The sequence below is a fragment of the Panthera uncia genome, assembly GCF_023721935.1.
Source record: "Panthera uncia isolate 11264 chromosome A1 unlocalized genomic scaffold, Puncia_PCG_1.0 HiC_scaffold_17, whole genome shotgun sequence".
NCBI classification, from domain to species: Eukaryota; Metazoa; Chordata; class Mammalia; order Carnivora; family Felidae; genus Panthera; species Panthera uncia.
Window position 1 is genome coordinate 86,202,192 of NW_026057577.1, and position 5,769 is coordinate 86,207,960.

Below are 5,769 nucleotides of genomic sequence, written 5' to 3' on the forward strand. Positions count from 1 at the left end.
ATTTCATAAAAACTTTCCTGAACTAGAAGTAAAAAGATTAAAACTATACAATTTACATGAAAATAATGACCCAGAATGACCAACTGCAAGACACATTCTTATAAAACTACTCGACTTTACAGGGGAAAAAATGACTTGAGTATCTAAGCAAAAAGAGAATATAACTTTTTAAGGTAAAAAGTTAAATTACAATCAAATTCTCAACAGCAACCTTTGCACCAGAAGGAAAAAAAAAGTATGCATGTTATTCAAGGAAAGAAAGTGCAAGCCTAGGTATTTTATCTAGTAAAACTGACTTTCAAGTATAAAATTCACACACAAGATGTTATCAACATGCAAGAATTCAGAGAACATTATTTCCATGACCCTATCCTACAGAACAATTGTATATAATCTAAAAATCTAGAAAGACATCTATATAAAGATTGTGGGTGGGCATTAAATATATACGTGCTTGTAGGATTATGACTAAATAAGAATTAAGGAGGAGAAATTAAAGTATGCCATGGCTATGTGATCTGACAACGTAGATATAACAAAACCACTTTTTTTAATGGGGGAAGATTGGGGAGAACATTTGCTGAAACAGAAATCATATTGGAGGTAGTGGTAGTATTAGTGTCATCATTCTGAAATTAATGTGTATAGAAGATGTTCTAATTTTATCATCATCTGTGCCTATGAGAATCAGTTCTTAAGAACTCAGTGTGGAAGGCAGGAGATTCAGATGTATTCAATAAGATGTCAAGTAAAAGTCGTTAAGTCTTGAATTTGAATTGAAAATATCAGAATGAATTCTGTCCCCTGAAAAGTCCTGGAAACAATGACCAACTGATAGCAATGAGTGACCCTGGTCCCAGATTGTGATCCTGAAATAACACTTCCTACTAAAAGAAATTAGAGGTACATGGAGAAACAGCGATTCTAGCTCCAGGCAGGGAATGTACTAGATAGTTGGCCCTGGAATAGCTTGCCATACTGGAGTAGGTTGAATAATGGCTCCCCAAAATATCTAGTATTTTTTACTAGTTTTTAATTTATTTTTTAAAATTTTTTTAAGAATTTTTTTATTTTAGAGAGAGAGAACAAGCTGGAGAGAGGGGCAGAGGGAGAGAAAGAGAAAATCTTAAGCAGGCTCCATGCTCAGTGTAGAGCCCAATGTAGGGCTCGATCCCATGACCCTGGGATCATGACCTGAGCCAAAATCAAGAGTCAGACACAACCAACTGAGCTGCACAGATGCCCCATTTTAAGTTTTTAATTTTAATTCCAATACAGTTAACATAAAGTACTATATTACCTTCAGGTGTACAATATAGTATTACTTAGTACATATCATGATAAGTATACTTCACAGAACTAGAAAAAATAATCCTAAAATTTGTATGGAACCACAAAAGACCCTGAATAGCCAAAACAATCTTGAAAAAGGAAAACAAAGCTGGAGGTATCCCAATTCCGGATTTCAAGTTATACTACAAAACTGTAATCAAAACAGCATGGTACTAGCATAAAAATAGACACATTGATCAATGGAATAGGATAGAAACCCCTGAAACAAACTCATGACAAAAGAACATGCAATGGGAAAAAGACAGTCTCTTCAACGAATGGTGTTCGGAAACTGGACAGCGACATGTAGAAGACATGTTTCTTACACCAAACACAAAAATAAACTCAAAACAGATCAAAGACCTAAAGGTGAGACCTGAAACCATAAAAATCCTAGAAGTCGGGGTGCCTGGGTGGCTCAGTCGGTAAGTGTCCAACTTCGGCTCAGGTCATGATCTTGCAGTTCATGTGTTTGAGCCCCACGTCAGGCTCTGTGCTGACAGCTCAGAGCCTAGAGCCTGCTTCAGATTCTGTGTCTCCTTCTCTCTCTGCTCCTTTCCCACTTACCCCCTGTCTCTCTCTCAGGAGTAAATAAAATTTAAAAAAAATTTTTTTTAAATCCTAGAAGTAATTTCTCTGATGCTGTCTGAAGCAACATTTTTCTAGATATGTCTCCTGAAGCAAGGGAAATAAAAACAAAAATAAACTATTGGGACTACATCAAAATAAAAAGCTTTTCTACAGCAAAGGAAACAATCAACAAAAAGACAACCTATTGAATGGGAGAAGATATTTGCAAATGACATATCTAATAAAGGGTTAGTATCCAAAATATATGAAAAACATATACAACTCAACACCCAAAAAATAAATAATCCAAGGGAAAAATGGGCAGAAGGCATGAGCAGACATTTCTCCAAAGAAGACTTCCAGATGGCCAACAGACCCATGACAAGATTCTCAACATCACTCATCATCAGAGATATGCAAATCAAAACCACAATGAGATATCATGTCATACCTGTCAGAATGGCTAAAATCAAAAACACAAGAAACAAGTGTTGGCAAGGATAAAGAGAAAAAGGAACCCACTTGCATTGTTGGTGGGAATGCAAATTGGTGCAGTCACTGTGGAAAACAATATGGAAGTTCCTCAAAAAGTTAAAAACAAAATACTTAGTCTTAATCCCTGGGACCCGTGAATGTTACCTCATGTAGCAAAAGGGACTTTACAGGTGGGATTAAGTTAAAATGTTTGAGATGGGGAGATTATCCTGGTTTATCTATGAGGGCCTTTTAAGAGGGAAATTGGATGCAGAAGAGAAAAGGCAAGGTGCAAACTGAAGCAAGATGAAATGCTGCTGGTTTTGAAGATGGCAGAAGGGGACATAAGCCATGGAATACAAGGAATTCCTCTAGAAGCTGGAAAAGGCCAAAAAACGTGGTTTTCCAAAAGAGCTACTGGAAGAAGAATTGCCCTGCTGACACCTTGATTTTGGTCCAGGAAAAAAATTTCAGACCTCTGACCTATGGGGTTATAAAAAAACAATCGTGTGTTGTTTTAAACCATCAAGTTTGTAGTAATTGTTATAGCAGCCTTGGAAAATTAATGCCCATACCAAATAACAAGGATGTGATCTAAGACTAGGGTCATATCAAAGGATACCAAAGACAATTTGTAGAGGCTCTCACCAGCCACAATTAGGAAAATTTGAACTTCATAAGGAGAATAATTACAATAGATTGAAACCCATCAAAAATATTTAAATTCATTAGCTCATAATAATATTAAAAATTAATTGGATACCTTTGGAAGATGCTAGAGGGTAAAATCTTTATCTGGAAAAATGTTAAATAAATGGAAAGAATCAAATATTAAGGACCTCTTCACTGTACAACGTACATCACTAGATGACCAAATAGTAAATGAAGGGAAGCAGTATTTATAACAGTATTTCAACAGTATTTATTATGGAAAGTAAATAATAACATTGAATATTATCATTTGGCAACCTCCAATTTATTAATGGATCTAGGCATAAGGACCAGTGGCTATTACCATCAGAAAAAAGAGACAGCCAAATATTACAAGCCTCCTAGTGACAGAATTCAGCCCCTATCAAGCGGATTAAACCAGATTTCTGACCAGTTCCAGATTTCTAAGCTCTGGATCCAACTGTCAATTTGCAGGAAACACATAGATAGAAAAATGTGTTTAAATGCACCATGAGTGTGCAATCAGCAGCATCCAGACTGTAGGAAACTCTACAAGTCAAACAATTCTGGTCTTTCCACAAATGAAGTTGTAAGAAAACAGAAAAAACTGAAGATGGAATTTGTGGATTAAAAAATTTAAATGGCACATCCAATTTCTTATAAAGTGGGCATGACTAAATTATAATGTCTGGAAAAATGTACAGTAGTGATACACTTAAAAAAATTTTTTTTAACATTTATTTATTTTTTGAAAGACAGAAAAAGACACAGCATGAACAGAAAAGGGGCAGAGAAAAGAGAGAGTCACAGATTCCAAAGCAGGCTCCAGGCTCCAAGCTGTCAGCACAGAGCCCAATGCAGGGCTTGAACTCACGAACCGCAGGATCATGACCTGAGCTGAAGTTGGACATTCAACCAACTGAGCTACCCAGGCACCCCAGTGATACACTGTTCTTTAAAATTCAACAAGGTGGTAATGTCAGTATAATGTCTTTTTTGTTGTTGTTGGAAAGAGGTGATTGTGACAGGGTCCAAGCATATGGGAGACACATGTTTCATTTCTTGACCTGGCATGATGGTTACAAAGGTGCCTATGCAATTCATGAATTGTATTTATTTTATGTGGTTTTCTCAGTTTTACTAGAAAATGATTTGAAAAGAACAAAATACAAAAAGCCAGAATGAGCTACAAAGAAGCATCAGTTCTATTATTTATAAGATTGCATTAGAAAAATGGTTGATTCTGTTGGGTCCAGGGGAAAAAATATACAAGATGAGCTCAGAATATCTTGTCATACTAAATAGCAAGACCATTTTGGCCACTCTTCCCTACCACCTCATCACTTTTGAGTAGCAAGTAATATGTTTGAAATTCAAAATAAACAACAAAGTGGAAGGAAATATTTCTAACATATATAATATGCAAAGAATTGATAGCAATAGAATATTAAGAATTTCTAAAACTCATTAAGAAAAACACAGCCAGGCCAATAGAAAAAAAAGAAATGATAAATGAAAGAATTCAGTGAATTATCTGTATAATTATATAGATAGCCAATAAATACATGGAAAGATGTTTAACTTTGCCAAGTATCAGAAGACTCCAAACTAAACACAAATTAGAACAAAAATAAGATTGAATTTTTAATCCCCAAATTTAAAAGATTGATAATATTGAGAGTTGGCAGGACTGTGAGCAAATGGGTACTGTTAGATCCAGTAGTGGAGATGCAAATTACTGTAGCCTTTTTGGAGGGTCATAAGACAGTATCTTCTAAAATTTTAAAGGTACTTACCATTTGACCACTTCAAATGAAGTATCACTTCAAGGTGTCCATTCTTCAGCAATAGGCACAAGATGCATGTATAAAGATCACCAAAACACCGTTTGAAAAAGTGAACAATAGGGGCGCCTGGGTGGCTCAGTCGGTTAAGCGGCCGACTTCGGCTCAGGTCACGATCTCGCGGTCCGTGAGTTCGAGCCCCGCGTCAGGCTCTGTGCTGACAGCTCAGAGCCTGGAGCCTGTTTCAGATTCTGTGTCTCCCTCTCTCTCTGCCCCTCCCCTGTTCATGCTCTGTCTCTCTCTGTCTCAAAAATAAAATAAACGTTAAAAAAAAATTAAAAAAAAAGTGAACAATAGCAAATAACCTAAATATCCCTTAATAGGAAAATGATGAGCTATACAACTACTTTGTGAGTATAATACAATAGATAACAAGAATGAGGCAGATCTATTTACCTATGTGGATTCCCAAAATATGTTTTATGTGAGGAAAAAAGCAAAAATCAGAAAACATTTACAATATAAAACCCCCAAAAGAATCCTACATATTTTCACATACACATATATGTACACAGAGATAACATCTGGAAGGCTACACAGCAAACCCTCAACTTCGGACAGGAAATAGGAGATGGTAGTGGGGAAGGCTTTTTGCAAAAGGAGGAGGAGGCGAGTGGAGAGGAAGTGAAAGGGGGACGTGAAGGGGAGGCAGAGGGGGAGGAGGGGGAAAGGAGGAAGGGGGGGGGAACAGATGTAGAGAGGACAAGCTGGAGCCTGGCCTAGTTCCAGCTCAGATGCCCTTCATGTCCTCTGTGGCCCTGTACTCTACGTGAACATCCACAGCCACCAGCATCCTCACTGGCGGGACAGGTCTCTGCCCCCCCCTCCCCCCTGACAGTATATCATGTATTTATCGTCACTAGGGTTACAGCTCCGT